Source organism: Eriocheir sinensis, chromosome 16 (genome assembly GCF_024679095.1).
Source record: "Eriocheir sinensis breed Jianghai 21 chromosome 16, ASM2467909v1, whole genome shotgun sequence".
Classification (NCBI taxonomy): Eukaryota; Metazoa; Arthropoda; class Malacostraca; order Decapoda; family Varunidae; genus Eriocheir; species Eriocheir sinensis.
Window position 1 is genome coordinate 17206160 of NC_066524.1, and position 18001 is coordinate 17224160.

Consider the following 18001-nt stretch of genomic DNA (forward strand, 5'->3'; position numbering starts at 1 on the left):
CGTTTCGTACCATTCCCTGGTCATTTCGTACCGTCCTTCTGGTCATTTTGTACCATTGTGCTGGTCATTTCGTACCAGTGCATTACACTTTATAGTTTCAAAGTGATCCTTCAAAGTGAACCACTACTGTCCATTTGTTACAGTTTCCGATTTTGTTACATTTCTGATTTGGACCTGTTTCGTTAGTAGGAGTCATTAATAGGCAATATAAGAGTAAAAATACAATAAAAACTTTATTGACTGATAGTGGCAGTGGTAGTAATTAATTGGTACAATAGATCGTAACAGTTACAAAGTATCCAAAAGATTAACCTCTCAATCTTCACAACGATCCATTAATGTACTGCACTGTTGTAGGTATGCAGAAGTAGGGATGTCACCACTGGCGTAGCCTTTCCATAGGGCGTGTAATCGCTCTTGTTTACACATTGCCGTCTTTCTGCGACACCTCCGTAGCTTGCCCTGCTTTGTAATCAGCCTTCATCCGTCGTGACATTACGATGAAACAAAGTGGCACTTGCATCTCGTTTTCGCCACTCCTTATGAACGTATGCAAGGACAGCATTTGTACAAAGGGTTCCTTTACCACTTTGAAGGTCCCGTCGACGTACCATACTTTAGCTTTCGATAGATATTCCAACTGTAAAGGCGTCGCCAAAATCAGTGCTCTTTGTTGATCATATCTCAAGTCTGCTACCAAAGAGTCTTCGGCAACATGAGCCATGTTGAGCTGAAACGAAAATCAGAATTTGTAGATACATAATTATTAATGAGCAGGTGACCAAGATGTTAGTCTACAAAACTACTCACCTCAAAACCTACTGTGGATGGATGGATGCTTTGGTCTGTGTTTCCCTAGCGCGATTGGCCACTCGCTGAAGCTGGTCCACATTTGGCACCATGGCTGCTGTATCCGCCTGCAAACTCTGTAGCGCATCCTGGACCAGTTTACCACTCGGTTTGAATAATCATTTTGTCGCTGCCGCCTTGACCTGTAAAAGTAAGCATCTGTCAGTAATATTTTTCGTAATAAGCACGATGGGATGATGTCTTCGTCTTAGCCCCCAGTCGTGATTGGGTCAAATTACATTTACCAATGCTCTACTCTTCCTCAAAAGCAGCGCCCCGGGATCGCCTGCATGGTTATGCGTCTGTCCTCTTCGGTACTCGCCTTCCCTTTCGATCACTGTGGCGTGGCAGAGATTTGTTTTACTTCTAATAGTGAACTGATGGCATTTGTTCGGGAGACTGCGGGTCAGTACTTTCAACCCGCGCTGACTCCTTAAGAAATAATCCAAAAATTCTCCCAATTACCAAACTTGAAAATATATTATATCATGCACTTTGAAAGATTATTGGCTTACCAGCAACCAAGTGGACGGTAAAACTTCCGCCGTTCCCGGGAACGGGAACGGCGGAAGGGTGGCGGGTTGAATGAGGGCAACCTCGCAGTTTCTTCCTTTACAGTCTTCCTTAGGGCGGCGAAACCGTCAGCAGATGCAGCGGAGAGTCGATGCAGTGCAGCCTCAAAGTCGTGTGCGGCGGGTTCAGGAGTGGTACGTTTTCGTCCACTTGCCATCACGAAAGCAAGATGACGATGCACAACTTACGCGATGACCGAGTAGAAGATAAACGATGATGAGACAGCCGCGATATGAGCGTCGGGAACAGTATGCGTTTCGAAATGCAACTGACATTACTCTCCAATTTCTACCTTACCAACTTGGCAGTCCCATTCTCGGATTGTCAACACCCAATATGTGATGTTTCGAATCGAATTGAACCAATTCATGGAGAATCATCCCAATTCATGATTCGTGTTCATTCGCCACGTTAATTCCTATTGAACCGTTTACGTCAAGCACATCGAATCGAATAAATTCATGGAGAATCACGGTCCCTGCCTTCTTCAGCGGTATATGAAAATATGACCATAACTGTTGATTCTGACAATTTGGCTCAGTCAGTGTGTTTCGTACCAGATATCAGTCGACCGGTACGAAAAGACCAGGGGTACGAAACGACCAGTGTGTGTGTCATGTTCGGCATACAGACTCCGCGTGTACGTGTGTCTGTGTGAAACTGTGCCTTGATGAAGACTTACCTGTGAAAAGAGAATAATAATAATAATAATAATAATAATAGTAATAAAAGGAAGAAAAAGAAATTAATAACAAGAACGAAAATAAGAATAAGAAAAAGAACAAGAACAACAGTAGTAGTAGTAGTAGTAGAAGTAGTAGTAGTTGTAGTAGTAGTAGTAGGCTATTAACAAAAACAAAACTAATAATAACATGCTAACGATGATAATGATGATGATACTTGTGCGAGTGTGGGTAAGGAAGAAGAAGAAGAAGAAGAAGAGGAGGAGGAGGGGGTGGTAAGCGAAAGAATAGCCTAACATGTCATTCCTTCATTAAAACTAATATTTCGGCTACTACATCTATCACCCTCATGACCGAACCTTCTTCTTATCCATTAAACACAAGAAAACCAATAGGAAGCTCCATTATTTACTTAGAGGCAAGAAATAACCGTAAAAAATGAATAATGGTAAATTCGATCTTACCAATAAACTGAGATGGACAGTATGGCCTCCCTTCCCATCCCTTTCCTTCCCTTCTCTTCCCTTTCCTTACCTTCCCTTCCTTTCCTATTCCTTCCCTTCTCTTATCATCTCTTCCTTTCCTTTCCCTTCCCTTCCTCTCCCTCCCTCCCCTTCTCTCATCCACCCTTAAACTTATCAACAAATATCTCCACTCATCCACCTCCCTTATCCTTCACCCTTGGCTTATAATAAAGGGTGGAATCTCGGTATTTAAAGGGTGATAAATAAAGGGAGGAATAAGGGAGCTCACCTTACTACGTCCTCCCTTGATGACAGGTGGTGCTGGAAAGGCTGGCCGCTGCGTGCTGACTGACCAACACTGCCAAATTGTTGTACTCGTGATAATTTTTCGGTTTCAAGAGCCAAAAAACTATCGCTACCATCTCGATATCGATATTTATTTGTAGTTAGAGTCAAATCCGTTAGTTATTGATGGGTTTTGTGCAGCTGTTATGCGTCAAAAGCGAAATATACGTCCATGTGTGAAGTACGATAATTTGGCACCGCCGTGGTTCAAACGAAGAGGGTTGGTGACGTCACTGAGCCAGGGAGGTTGGTTCTTTTTGTCTTTTTTAATGTTATCGCTTATTCTTGCTTGTTGGGGTGTTCACGGGTTGTTTTATATGCTTGTTTTAGTGTTTGGGGGTTTGTTTATAGGCTTGAGGATGTGTGGTTAGTGTGTGTGGTTTTGTTTTGTTGTGGTTTGTAATGTTTTAGAATCGTGGTAAGGTTGTCAGCCCTGATTCAATTACGTCACTCAGGCTGGCTCGTTCATTTAACCATTTCCTTTTAATATCGTGAATTCCTGCTTCTTGGGGTATTCATGGGTTGTTTTATGAGCTTATTTTTATATTTATTGTTTTATTTAGTCTTGAGAATGTAGAGTTACTGTGTATGGTTTGATTTTGTTATGGTTTAATACATTTCTGGAGTAGCGGTAATGTTGTCAGCCCTGTTCCTTTATCGTGTGAATTCCTGCTTTGTGGGGTATTCATGGGTTGTTTTATGAGCTTATTTTTATATTTATTGTTTTATTTAGTCTTGAGAATGAATAGTTAATGTGTATAGTTTGATTTTGATATGGCTTAATACATTTCTGGAGTAGCGGTAATGTTGTCAGCCCTGCACGCTAGAACTACCCCCAGCGTCATCTGGTGAGCAATTCTATAACCCTTTCCTCGCCTTCCCGCTCTCCTCGTCTATTTCTATACATGCACTCTAGGAAAGGTGTAGTGAAAATTGATAATAAAGGTGATAGCCTAAAACCAATGGAAATAGCGGGTAGCCTAATGCAATTCTATAATCTTTTCTTGACCTCACATTCTCCTTATATATTTCACTGCATATGCTTTCTGAATCACTATGTAACGATGGAAGGTGTGGTTAGAACAGCTGATAATTATAATGGGGATTGCCAAATGAGAATACCTGGTAGCATAATACACGGATGAAACTCTTATATTACTAATGACATTGACGAAAATAAGACTAACAAGGAGTAAGCATAATAAAGTTAGTTAGTTAGTTAGTTAGTTAGGTCAGTTAGTTAAGTAGTTAGATTGTTTATTAGTCAGTTAGTTAGTAAGTTAGGTTAGGTTAGTTAGTTAGTTAGTTAGCAAGTTAGTTAGTTAGTTAGTTAAGTAGTTAGATAGTTTATTAATTAGTTAGTTAGTTAGTTAGGTTAGGTTAGTTAGTTAGTTAGTTAGTTAGCAAGTTAGTTAGTTAGTTAGTTAAGTAGTTAGATAGTTTATTAATTAGTTAGTTAGTTAGTTAGTTAGTTAGGTAGGTAGTTAGTTAGTTAGGTGAAAGACAGACGTAGACAATGATAGAAAATTCTTCAACACTAAAAGATGAAACAAACAAATACGGGAAAATAAGAATAACACTAGACAACAACAACAACAACAACAACAACAACAACAACAACAACAACAACAACAACAACAACAAGACCCTCAACAAACGACACCTTCCACTTCAAAACGAGATTAAAGAAACACAAAAACAATAATAATAATGATAATAACAATAACAATAATGAACAATAATGATAACAGGAGAACATAGTAACAGTAACAATGCAGGATAATAATGAAGATAATAGCCTTCGTGTATTCTCCGCGACATGCCGTTAATAGCATCAGGCCGGGCGTAATATTTCCCTCATTTGCATAATATTCAAATCTATTCCCCGAGAACAATGGAGTTAGACCTCAAGATAGTGCGCCTGAACCCCCCTACCACATCCTCTCTCTCTCTCTCTCTCTCTCTCTCTCTCTCTCTCTCTCTCTCTCTCCCTCTCTCTCCTCTTTCCTCCTCCTTATCTCTCTTCCTTCCTCCTCCTTCCAGCCCACTTCCTTTCCCTCTTCCTCTCCTTCCCCTTTCTCCTCTCCCTCTTCCTCTCCATCTCTCTTACCTCCTCCTCCTCCTCCTGTAATAATATATCAATGTGTTGTTTCTTGTATCTAGTTAATGATTCCCAGTGTGATGATGATGATGATGACTGCAATGAGAAAATGTAGGTCTGTCTGTCTGTCTGTCTGTCTGTGTATGTATGTGTGTGTGTGTGTGTGTGTGTGTGTGTGTGTGTGTGTGTGTGTGTGTGTGTGTGTGTGTGTGTTTCTCCCTCCTTTCCTTTTCTTTATTCCCTTCTTTCTTCCTTTCTTTTTTTCTTTCTTTCTTTTTCTTCTTCATCCAAAATTTAATGATGCAGGAGGCGAGTTTATTTTTTTTTTATTCTCTCTCTCTCTCTCTCTCTCTCTCTCTCTCTCTCTCTCTCACTATCGGATCCTCGGTCAGACAAATAGTTCGATTTATGGACTTTTTGATTCTCTCTCAGGCCATAATTAGGGCACGTGTGGAGGAGTTTCTTCCCCTCCTCCTCCTCCTCCTCCTCCTCCTCCTCCTCCTCTTTCTCCTCCTCCTTCTCCTCCTCCTCCTGTCTATGCTTTGGGCGCGGCTGTGCAAAGAAAGAAGTGGAGAGATAAAGGAAGAGAAAGAGAAGAAAAAGAATGAGAGAGAATTTTTATTATTATTATCACTATTTTTTCTTTTTTTTCTTTTCCACTTAATTATTATCATTATTTTCTTTTCCCTTTTATTCCTTATTATTATTTTTACTTCTGCTTCTTCTTGTTTTGTTTTTTTACATTTTATTTTCTTCCTATTTTTGTCCTTGTTCTTGTTTTCCTCTCCCCTTTCTTCCTCTCTTCTTTTTTTCTCTTTTTATCTTCTCCTTACACTCCTCCTCCACTAACGCCTTCTATCCTAGCTCCTCTTTCTTCTTCTTCTCCTTCTGTTCCTCCTCTTCCTCCAACTCCTACTCCAGCTCTTTCTCCTCCTCCTCTTCCTCCTCCTCCTTCTCTTTAGTTAGTCAATGAGGTAAATAATCTCTTTAAAATGTAGTGCAGCAAGACGAGCCCGAGAAATAAAGACTAATACACAGAAATTATAAGCAAAGATGAAAATTTAGCGCTTAAAAGACCAAGCTTCCTCTGAGATCGCGTCGGGTGTGTGTTTAGGGTGATAAAATGGACACGAATTACAACGCAGCGCCGAGATCTGTCCTTAAACGATAGAGATTTATGCAGGGAGTCATTGTTTACGTGTGTGTGGTCTTAAGAGGTTGTATTACAGAGAGGTGCAGAGAAAATACAACGAGGGGATATTATAGAGATACAAATCCTGTGCTCTCTAAATGTGACTTTCTCTTTAGAGGTACAAAAATAGTGTATTCAAGTACTGTAAAGGAGGAGTTGTTTATGTGTGTGTGGTTTTACGAGGTTGTATTACAGAGAGGTGCAGAGAAAATACAACGAGGGGATATTATAGAGATACAAATCCTGTGCTCTCTAAATGTGACTTCCTCTTTGGAGCTACAAAAATAGTGTATTCAAGTACTGTAAAGGAGGAATTGTTTACGTGTGTGTGGTCGTAAGAGGTTGTATTACAGAGAGGTGCAGAGAAAATACAACGAGGGGATATTATAGAGATACAAATCCTGTGCTCTCTAAATGTGACTTTCTCTTTGGAGCTACAAAAATAGTGTATTCAAGTACTGTAAAGGAGGAATTGTTTACGTGTGTGTGGTTTTACGAGGTTGTATTACAGAGAGGTGCAAGGGAAATACAACGAGGGGATATTATAGAGATACAAATCCTGTGCTCTCTAAATGTGACTTTCTCTTTGGAGCTACAAAAATAGTGTATTCAAGTACTGTAAAGGAGGAATTGTTTACGTGTGTGTGGTTTTACGAGGTTGTACTACAGAGAGATACAGAAAAAATACAACGCGTGGATTTTATAAAGATACAAATCCAATGCTTACTGGGCTTCCTCTTCCTGACATCCTCTTTAGAGCTACAAAAATAGTGTATTCAAACTGTGTAAAGGAGGAAAAGAAAAAAAGTCTGTATTAACCACGAGTAGCACTAAATAAGTAAAGTCTCAAAACAAACAAACAAACAAATCAATTAAGGCGTAAATATGTTTTTTTATAAGATTCTTCGTATATGATTTCTGAGCAGGAGAAGAAAAGATATATAGTGCATTGAAACCATATACTGGCCTAAGACTTCCCTCATGTTGCCCTGAAGACCGCCTATCAACCCGGACTCTAGATTCTCTCTCTAAAGGGACGATCAAAGATGAGCACCGAGGGCCAGCATGAGCCAAGCAAGATGGCGCCACTATAAACACTTGCCTGCGCCATAACGTGCTGGAGCCGACCATCAGGCCCCACCAAGAAAGCCTACCAGTGCCATAGGGTGAACATAAACAAAATAGAAAGACTTATACAATTTAAAAACACAAATAATCCAAGTAAAAAAACATTACTAGGGGCGTACTAATATCTGCCAGTTAAACACACACGCACACACACAAAAAAAATCTCTCTAAAACAAGGTACAGGGAAAGAAGAAGCAGCGCAAAACAGGGTAAAACAGGGTACCAGAAGAAGGACAGAACAGGGTAGCGAGAAGACACATAAATAATCCAAGTAGAAAACAAACATTACTAGGAACGTACTAAGACCTGTCACATAAACACACACACAAAAAGCTCCCTCTAAAACAAAGTACAGGGAAAGATCAGGGTAAAACAGGGTACCAGAAGAAGGGTAGAACAGGGTAGCGGGAAGACACATAAATAATCCAAGTAGAAAACAAACATTACTAGGAACGTACAAAGATCTGTCACTTAACCACACACACAAAAAAATCCCTCTAAAACAAAGTACAGGGAAAGAACAGGGTAAAACAGGGTACAAGAAGAAGGATAGAACAGGGTAGCAGGAAGACACATAAATTATCCAAGTAGAAAACAAACATTACTAGGAACGTACAAAGATCTGTCAGTTAAACACACACACACGCACACACACAAAAAAATCCCTCTAAATCAACAGCAATTCGGGCGTTCTTTAGGGCCCTCAGAACAGGCGGATCGACAGGCAAACTCGCTCTCTCTCGCGCCGCTGAGCCCAGGATGAAAATGCATGAGAATTAGGCGCCTGTTCACTTTTTTGTGTGCTCTTAAAGACATTAATAGGAGGCGAACGACAAAGGGATAGAACTCACAGCTGTTGTTTATGCAGTGAGGTAAGATGATGATGATGATGATAATGAGGGGGGGGGGGAAAGAGGGGGAGTGTGTGTGGGAGGGGAAGGTGTGGAGGGGAGGATAATGTGTGTGTGTGTGTGTGTGTGTGTGTGTGTGTGTGTGTGTGTGTGTGTGTGTGTGTGTGATCTTGAGATAGAAGCTAGATCGATTACGAGATAAGGAGAGAACAAGACCATTAACTAAGATATGAAAAAAAACGATGCAGATGGAAAACAAAAATAAAAACAGACAAAATAAAACGAACCAGGTATTAAAGCAAACAAAAGAAAACAAAAAAAGAGAATCATAAGTGTGAAGAGTCAAGGTTAGGAGAGCGAAGCAAAAAAAAAAAAAAGAGAAAAAAAAAGAGGGAATGATGAAGTAAAATGATGAGAGAGAGAGAGAGAGAGAGAGAACAGAAAGAAAACGAAAGATAAATAAAAAGAAGAGGAATTGTCTTTTTTTCTGTCTTTCTGTTATTTTGTCCGTCTCTCTCTCTCTCTCTCTCTCTCTCTCTCTCTCTCTCTCTCTCTCTCTCACAGGTCTCAAAATTGAATAATACCAAGCCAACGCAACTCTCTCTCTCTCTCTCTCTCTCTCTCTCTCTCTCTCTTCCAGTGGCAAATGAGAAATGTGAGAAATTTGAAAGAGAGGACATCTGGACCTTACTGACCACTGAGAGAGAGAGAGAAAGAGAGAAAGAAATATAGAAACACGGAAAAGAGAGAGAGAGGGAGAGAGAGGGAGAGGGGGAGAGAAACAGGCGTCGTGGGAGGGAGATTTTTCACAAGAGGGAGAATTTTCACAGGGCCAAAAGTTAAAATCCATCCATTGCTGACCGCTAAAAGGGAAGCATTGAATGGTCACCCCAGCCCTCCCCTACCCCTTCCCCCCCTCCCCCCTCATGGTCAGCCCTTCCCTCCCCTCCCCCCCCTTCCCCATTGCGGCCGGACACTAGGAATGGTGAAAATGGCCCCTCCGGTTGTATCATTGAAGTCCAAAAGCATTAATATGGTACGGGGGTCAGGGGGTTAAGGGAGGTGAAGGGGTGGTCCTCTCTAAAACAGCTGCCGGGGTCGTGGGGGTGAAGGGGGTGACTGGGGGGGTGATGGGGGTGTTGGGGAAGGGGGGCAGGGGGGTTGAGTTTGAGGGTGTGTTGACCGGTGGCTTGAGAGGTTGAGAGAGGAGAGAGGAAGAGGAGGAGGAGGAGGAAGAGGAGAAATATATGAGGAGGGAAAGAAAGGTGAGAATGAAAGTTTAAGAGAAGGGGAAAGACTGGAAAGTATGAAAGGAGATAAAGAAGAAAAGGAAAGGGAAGGAAAGTAATAGGGAAAGGTGTGAGAGAAAGGAGGAGGAAGAGGAGGAAGAGGAGAAATATATGAGGAGGGAAAGAGAGTTGATAAGGAAAGTTGAAGAAAAGGGGAAAGAATGTAAAGTATGAAAGGAGATAAAGAAGAAAGGAGAAGGAAAGGGAGGTGTTAGGGAAAGGTGTGAGAGAAAGGAAGAAGAGGGGAAGAAAAGGAAAGAAAAAAGAGGTTAAGTTTGAAAGGAGGAAGAGAGGGGAAAAGTAAGGGTCGGTAAAGAGATGAAAGAAGGAGGAAGGAGAAGGGAAAGGGAGAGGAATAGGAAAGAAGAGGAAGAGGGAATGGGGAATTGAAGGAGAAGGGGAATGACCAGTAGACGTGAGGGAAGGGAAGGGAATGGGAGAGGGGAGAAGAGAAAACGAAGCATATAAAAACAAGGAAGGAAGGAGGAGGAGGAAGAAACGGGAAGACAGAGGAAGAAAGAGAAAGTGAGGGGAAGAAAAGGGGAAGAATGAGGCTTGTTTAGGAGGAAGATAAGAGGTTGGGAAAAAAAAAAGGAAGGGAAGAGAAATGGGAAGTGGAGAGGAAGAGGGAATGGAGAATTGCAGAAGGGGAATGACCAGTAGACGTGAGGGGAAGGGAAGGGGAGAGGAATAGAAAGAGGAGGCAGAAGAGAGAGGAAAAGGAGGAAGAGGAGGAGGAGGAAAGGGGGAGGGGGGGTTATGGGAAGGGGGGAGCACTGGACATCTGCGGGTTTGAGATGACCACCCCCGCACCTCCCCCCCTCCCCCCACTTCCTCCTCCTCCTCCTCCTCCTCCTTTTCAGTGACCATTCAACTGTTTACACGGGATTAAAATTATGTGAAAATCCTGACGCTATTGTTATTACTGTTATTTATTATTATTATTATTATTATTATTATTATTATTATTATTATTATTATTATTATTAACGCCATGATACGCCATTATGCAAAGTAAATGAAAGTTAAATCGAAACAGAAATAAATAAATAGAAAAAATAAATAAATAAACGAAAACTGGGAAACAAAAAGAAAAACAAATAAATCTTTCTAAATACAACTCGTTTCTCTCTTTCTCTCTCTCTCCCTCGTGTTATCAAAGGCTATTATCTCTCTCTCTCTCTCTCTCTCTCAAGTGACAGCCGGCCATGCATTGTCGAGGAAAATTTTAACTGTTGCTCGTTAAGGAGAATAAAGGAACAGGAAACAAAATGAGAGAGAGAGAGAGAGAGAGAGAGAGAGAGAGAGAGAGAGAGAGAGAGAGAGAGAGAGAGTGTGTGTTACATATCTAATTATTTCTCTACTTAACATAAATATTCACGTTTAGAATGAAAAAGAAGCATCAAAATCGAGTCCAGAGAGAGAGAGAGAGAGAGAGAGAGAGAGAGAGAGAGAGAGAGAGAGAGAGAGAGAGAGAGAGAGTTACATATCTAATCATTTCTCTACTTAATTAAACAAATATTCACGTTTAAAATGAAAAAAGAAGCATCAAAATCGAGTCCAGAGAGAGAGAGAGAGAGAGAGAGAGAGAGAGAGAGAGCGGTATATAGGCGCGGTCGGTTCTCACATAAACTGACCCGCGCCATTACGACCGCTGACCGCATTTCAAGTCTTTTTGGTCACGCTGCGGCCGTTGTCCACTCCCTTCCCTCCCCTTTCCCTCCCTTTCCTCTGTTTTCCCTCCCCTTTCCTCCAGTGTTTCCCTCCCTTCTCTTCCTCCCACCGAACCGGACATATGGCAGCTTCCACGGACTAAAATTCGACCTACACACACACACACACACACACACACACACACACACTTACACACCCACACTCACATACACGCCTACACACATTCACCCACACTTAGTCTTTTATACACTCTCTACACATCCGCTTACACCCACACATACACTCACATACACCCGTTTTACATCCACGCTACACCCTCTACACTTCCGCAAACACCAGGAAATACACTCCACTGGAAGAATGGGGGGAACTACACTATTTTAGCTTCAGAAATTATCCTTCTTTTCATTGGTTATGCTGTTTATGGAGTTCAGTAATATTTCTCCTGCTGACCATGGAAAAAGAAAAGATAGATGGATAGATAGGTGGATAGAACGTTAGTGGTATTAGTAGTAGTGGTGGTAGAATTAGTAGAATTAGTTGTGTAAGTTATAGTACTATCAATATCATCTGTTGCATCATATATAGATAACATAAGAAGTGTAGAAGTAGCAGTAATCGTTGAAAAAGCAGTTTTTTTTTATTCTTTTTTTCATCAAAGGACACGGCTCAAGGGCAACAAAAAGAGTACAAAAAAAAACTCTACTCGCCGCTCCCACAAAAGTAAAAAAGTAAAGAGTAGCCAAAAGAGAGGTCAATTTCGGGTGGATTGGCGTCCTGATAGTGGTAGTTTTCTTAGTAATGGTAGCAACATCAATAACTTCTGTAACATCATTCATAGATAAACAAGTAGGTAGTCAAATCGTAGCAGTAGCAATATTAATGGAAGAAGCAGTAGGTGTTTTTTTTTACAACAAAGGAAACAACTCAAGGGCACACAAAAAAAAGGAAACAATAATAAATCAATAAAAAAGCCCGCTACTCGCTGCTCCTACAAAAAATAATCAAAAGAGGTGGCCGAAAGAGAGGTCAATTTCGTTTTGTTAGTAATCGTAGCAACATCAATAACTTCTGTAACATCATTCATAGATAAACAAATAGTCAAATCGTAGAAGTAGCAATATTAATGGTAGAAGCAGTAGTGATAGTTTTGTTAGTAATGGTAGTAGAATCAATAACTTCTGTAACATCAGTGGTAGAAGCAGTAGAGATAGTTTTGTTAGTAATAGTAGCAACATCAATAACTTCTGTAACATCATTCATAGATAAACAAATAGTCAAATCGTAGAAGTAGCAATATTAATGGTAGAAGCAGTAGTGATAGTTTTGTTGGTAATCGTAGCAACATCAATAACTTCTGTAACATCATTCATAGATAAACAAATAGTCAAATCGTAGAAGTAGCAATATTAATGGTAGAAGCAGTGAAGTTAGTTTTGTTAGCGGTAGTAGTGTTAGAGTTAGTGGCCGCCTCTGTAACACTTTCTCTGAGGCTGTGGGCAATGCGAAGTCCAGGCGGCCCTCAGCTTGTTTGTCCACGCTATGAGAGCCTTTGTCCTCCTCTCGCCACCTCCCCCACCACCCTCACCCCCTCACCCCCTCCTTCAACCCCCCTCACCATCTCCTCCCTACCCCTACTCCCTTACCCCAACAGAAAATGGAAAATAATATAAGAGAAGAGACGAACGGAAAAGAGAAGAGAAGAGAAGAGAACAGGCTACTCCTCCCCCTCTCTCCCCCCCTTAACAACTCCCAGAATCTCCCTTCCCCAGCTACTCTTCCCCCCTACCCTTCCCCCCATTGCATTCCCCTCTCTCCCTACCCACTACTCTCTACCCTTTCCCTATCTTCTCCCCATCACAATCCCCCCTCCCCTTCCATATCTCCCTTCCCTTACCACCCTCAACATCCCCCCCCTACCCCAGTTTCGTCTCCCCTCACCCCCACCACTATCTCCCCTATTCTTCCCCCTACCTCTCTCCCCCTTCTCCACTAACACTCCCTTCCTGTCTCCCTCTTCTTCCTCTTAACTTTGGATTCATACTCTAATACACTTCTTTCTGTTTCGACAAATAAAGAGCAATGGAAATAAAGTGGAATTGAGTCTTATACATGATAGATGATGATGGTGATTAACTGAGAGAGAAGAATTGTTTCAAGGTAATAAAAACGATGAAAAAACACAGGTAATGCAAGTCACGGAGATTATTATACCTGGTCTACCTGTGTGTGTGTGTGTGTGTGTGTGTGTGTGTGTGTGTGTGTGTGTGTGTGTGTGTGTGTGTGTGTGTGTGTGTGTGTGTGTGTGTGTGTGTGTGCGTCTGTGTGCTACATGTTTACCTGTCCATAACGAACTTGACACAGAAATTACAATAAACAGAAGTACCAGAAAATTTTAATGCAGGAAACGTTAAGTGTGCGTCAACAGAGGAAGATAAATTGAGATTGATAATTAGCAAAAAAGAAAAGAGAAAAACATATCTGCTTACTAAATAAATGTCAATATATGAAACTTTAAATGTGTCACAGCAAAATAAATAGAAAATAGAAAAACATAAATGAGATGATAAGAGGAATTAGAAAAAAAATAAAAGCAGAAAATAAATGAAAACGGAAAATAGGAAATAATATAATATAAGAGAAGAGATGAATAGAAAAGAGAAGGAGAAAAGAGAAGAGACGAACAGAGAAGAGAAGAGGAGGAGGAAAAAGAAGATGAGAAGAAAATAAAAAAAGGAGGAGAGAAGGGAAGAGAAAATAATAATAACTAAAACAGAAAAGAAAAAAGAAAAAAAGAAAATGGAAAAAAATATAACAAAGCAAAAAATTCTAACTAGCAACAACGACAACAACAAGAGCGAATACAAGGAACACTAAAACCAATGTTGCCAAAGAAGAGGAAAAAAAAGGAAAAGAAAAGTAACACAAGTAACACAATAACACGATAATGGAGGAGGAGGAGGAGGAGGAGGAGGAGGAGGTGGAAGAGGAGGAGGAGGACGGGAAGATGGGATAAGAGAAAACAGGACGAAAAAGAAGAGGAAGGAAAGGAGGAAAGAAGAAAGAGAAGAGGAGGAGAAGGAGGAGGAGGAGGAGGAGGAGGAAGAAAGACGGGAAGATGGGATAAGAGAAAAACGGACGAAAAGGAAGAGGAAGGAAAGGAGGAAAGAAGGAAGAGAAGAGGAGGAGGAGGAGGAGGAGGAGGAGGAGAAAGAAGAGGAGGAGGAGAAAAAGAAAAAAAGAGAAACGCTGAAAATATAAAAACGACCACAATAAAAAGAAAAAAATAAAGGGAAAACGAGAAAAAGAAGAGGAAGAAAAGGAGACAGAAAGGAAGACAAAAGAAGAAGGAGGAAAAGAAGAAAAAAGAAACAACAGAAAGAGAGAACAGAAACAATCACAATAAAAAATAAAAAATAAAGGGAAAACGAGAGAAAGAAGAGGAAGAAGAGAAGACAGAAAGGAAGAAGACAGAAAAAGAAGAAGGAAAAGAAGAAAAAAAGAAACACTGGAAAAATAAAAATAAAATGATCACAACAAAAAGCAAAAAAGGGAAAACGAGAGAGAAAGGAAGAAAGGAAGGAAACGAAGAGAAGGACGAAGAGGAGGAGGAAAACGGAGGAAGAGGAGGAGGAGGAGGAAGCCGTTGTAAGTCGCCACTGACACCAAGGCTCTGAGGTCACCCATAATTCACTCTTTAGGCCGTGTCCACTCTTTTATGTAACCCTTAGGCCTACCCCCCTCCCCCTCCTCCTCCCCCTTCACCCCCCTCACCCCTGGGCCCTCTTTGACCTCTGGGGCACGAAGCCGGAAGGGTCAAAACGCCGGGTAAGAGGAAGAGGAGGAGGTGAGGAGGAGGAGGAGGAGGAAAGAAGGAAAGATGGAAAAGATCGTAATGAAAAGAAAGAGGAAGGGAAAAACGACGAGGAAGAGGAGGAAGAAAAGGAGGAAGAGGAAAAAAAAAGAAGGAAAGGAAAGACTGGAAAATGGAATCACAAGAAGAAGAAAAAAAGGGAAAAATGAGAAAGGAAGGAAGGAAAAGAGGAGGACGGCAGAAGGAGGAGGAGGAAGAGGAGGAGGAGGAGGAGGAGGAGGAGGTAGCGGACGGAAGCAATGGTCAGCTGCCACCCTTTCCTTAGGTAACACAGCGGCTCCTACCTTTCCTTACCTTTAATCAACCAATCCTCTAATCACCCACACACCTGTCCTATCTCCCCAACAGGTGAATCAGGTAAATGCTCCCCCTCTCCCCTCCTCTTGACCCCCTTAACACGTGACCTCAAACCCCCCTGAAGTGACCTCCTGGGAAAAAGTCCAAAAGGTGACATGTGTGAGGTGCCGCGGATTGGCTTAAAGAGCACAGCGGTCAGCGGGGGCGGGTTGACCACTTGATGGGTGATCCTAGTGACCGCTAACCCCCCTCCCCCCTCCCCCTGTGTGACCCTCCTCCTCCTCCTCCTCCTCTTGATTCGCTTCCTAGGGAGTCGATAAAATTATAAACAGCGACTCCTGAGTTTGTTTATACTGAAGGAGATTATGCCCACGTGCGTAAGGAGGAGGAGGAGGAGGAGGAGGAGGAGGAGGAGGAAGGGAGGGAGGGAAGGGCTCTCCAACTCCGAGATTTTTGCCGGTTTGATTTCGCGGTCAAGAGTGTGAGGAAGAGAGGGAGGGAGGGAGGGAAGGAAGGGAGGGAAGAGGATAAGAGAAGAGGAATGGGAGGGAGGGAGGGAGGGAAAAAGGATGAAAGACAGGGAAAAACGAAGGAGGAGGAGGAGGAGGAGGAGGAGGAGGAGGTAAAAGGAAGCGAGGTGAATGTGATTACTCGTGTACGATGTCACCGCCTCCCACTTCCTCCACGAACACACACACGAACACACACACACATTTCTTCTTTCCCTTCTTCTGTTTCTTCTTCTTCCTCTGTTTCTTCTCCTCCTCTTTTTTATCTCTTCCTTGTTTTCTCTTCTCCTATCTTCGTTTGCTTCTACTTCTCTTTCTCTTCCTTCTACTCTCTTTCTGTTCCATCTTCTTCTGTTTCTCCTTCTTCTTCTTCTTCTCCTATTACACCTCTTTCTCGTTTTCTCTTCTCCTATCTTCGTTTGCTGGTATACTTCATTTCTCTTCCTTCTACTCTCCTTCTGTTCCATCTTCTTCCTCTTACACCTCTTCCTCGTTGTCTCTTCTTCTTCCATCTTCGTTTTCTACTACTTCTCTTCCTCTTCCTTCTTTTCCTCTCCTTCTGTTCAATCTTTCTTTTCTTTCTAATTCCTTCTTTTCCATCTTACAGTTCCTTCTTCTCTTCTTTCTATCTCCTCTTATTCCTGTCCCTTGTTCATTCCTTCCTACCTCCACACGCACACACACACACACACACACACACACACACACACACACACACACACACACACACGTTATCCCAGCCTCTGTCGTTTTAGTCTCCCAAACAACCTCTCCTCGTCCTGACTACCTTTGTTTGTTCTATGCCTCAGTGACCACGAGACTCTACTAGTGGAGGATACGTTTATTATCTTCTCCTCCTCCTCCTCCTCCTCCTCCTCCTTCTTCTTCTTCTCTTACTCCTCCTCCTCCTCTTCCTTCTCCTGTTACCCGTTTTTCTTCTACTCTCGTTTGCTACTGTTGTTTCTTCTTCTACATCTTCTATTCCATCTTCTTTTTCTTCTTTTTGTGTCTCTTCCTATTCCTTCTTCTACTGTTTCTTTTTCTCCTCCTTCTTCTATTTCTTGTTTTTTTTTTCTATTATATGCACGCTTCTATCTACTGTTTTGTTTTGTTTTTTCATTGTTGTTTTTCTTATCATTTTCCTTTTCCTTCATCACCGTCTCTTCCTTCTACTCCTTTTCCTCCTTCTCCTTCTTCTTCAACTCTTCCGTCTCCTCTTCTTCCTCCATTCTTTCTCCATTTTTCTCATTTTCCTTCATTTTACTTCTCCATTTCATCCTCCTCATCCTTCTCCTTATCTTCCGTATCCCTTTCCTCCTCCTCCTCCTCCTCCTCCTTCCTCTTCTTCTTCTCAGACTCCTAAGTAATTGCAGCTTTGGGAAAGAAGCTTGACTCTCACCTCCTCCTCCTCCTCCCTCCTCCTCCTCTTCCTCCTCCTCCTCCTCCTCCTCCTTATCCTGATACACACTAGACTCAACTCACGCCTGACATTTAAGACACATAATAGGAAGCCGCGGAAGAGGAGGAGGAGGAGGAGGAGGAGGAGGGGGAAGAGGAGGGGGAGGAGGTGTACTTTTAACAGAGGGATTGGTGTGGTTTGGGCAAGTTGAGGGCAAGAGGTGAGGTTGGGGTAAGGTGGGGTGGGGTGGGTGGGGTTTGGGGTAGGTTGGGGAGGTTATGAAGCATCTTGGGGTAGGGATGGGGAGGATGGGGAAAGGGAGGATGGATAATGGGGGGAGAAATAAGGGGTTCAGAAAAGGGTTTAAAGGGGATACTTAAGTTTTTTGAGGTGGATTTGAGGATAAGAGAGAAATAAGGGGTTCAGAAAAGGATTTAAAGGGGATACTTAAGTTTTTTGAGGTGGATTTGAGGATAAGAGAGAAAAAGATTTAAAGGGGATACTTAAGTTTTTTGAGGTGGATTTGAGGATAAGAGAGAAATAAGGGGTTCAGAAAAGGATTTAAAGGGGATATTTAAGTTTTTTGAGGTGGATTTGAGGATAAGAGAGAAATATCAAAAGAGAAAAAAAGATCATTCACAGTTAATCCACACACACACACACACACACACACACACACACACACACACACACACACTTCAAGTCGTGCCCGCCCGTAACAAAAGAAGAGAAAGGAGACAAGCCTTTACTGCAGCCACAAAAAAAAAAAAAAA

General features: G+C 41.9%; 1 long non-coding RNA gene across 2 annotated transcripts; it reads right to left on the reverse strand.

The window, feature by feature from the left end:
* Positions 1-221: 221 nt before the first annotated feature.
* Positions 222-2897, reverse strand: LOC126999610 (uncharacterized). Of its 2 annotated transcripts, none has more exons than XR_007753469.1 (3): positions 2859-2897; positions 811-992; positions 222-730 (listed from the first exon to the last, which is right to left on the reverse strand). It is a non-coding gene; the product is annotated as an uncharacterized LOC126999610 (long non-coding RNA). The 2 variants fall into 2 exon arrangements; XR_007753468.1 differs by lacking the exon at positions 2859-2897 and adding an exon at positions 1365-1859.
* Between the last annotated feature and the right edge of the window lie 15104 nt (positions 2898-18001).